This window comes from Rhincodon typus, unplaced genomic scaffold (assembly GCF_021869965.1).
Source record: "Rhincodon typus isolate 14 unplaced genomic scaffold, sRhiTyp1.1 hic_rhity00000054, whole genome shotgun sequence".
Classification (NCBI taxonomy): domain Eukaryota; kingdom Metazoa; phylum Chordata; class Chondrichthyes; order Orectolobiformes; family Rhincodontidae; genus Rhincodon; species Rhincodon typus.
In genome coordinates, this window is record NW_025965692.1 from 8,141 (window position 1) to 8,451 (window position 311).

A 311-nucleotide genomic window follows, 5' to 3' on the forward strand; every position below is an offset into this window, starting at 1 on the left:
CTCTCCCACACACACATTCTCCATCTCTCTCACACACACACACACACACATGCACACTCTCCATCTCTCTCTCTCTCTCACTCACTCTCTCACACACACACACACACACACGCACACGCACACTCTACCACAAACACACACATGCACAAGTACATATTCTCCCACACACACACACATACACACACAAACACAGACTCTCTCTCTCTCTCTACTTTAAACACTCTCTCTCACACACACACAGTCTTTCTCTCCCACACACACACGCACACTCTCCATCTCTCTCTCTCTCTCTCACTCACACACACACACAC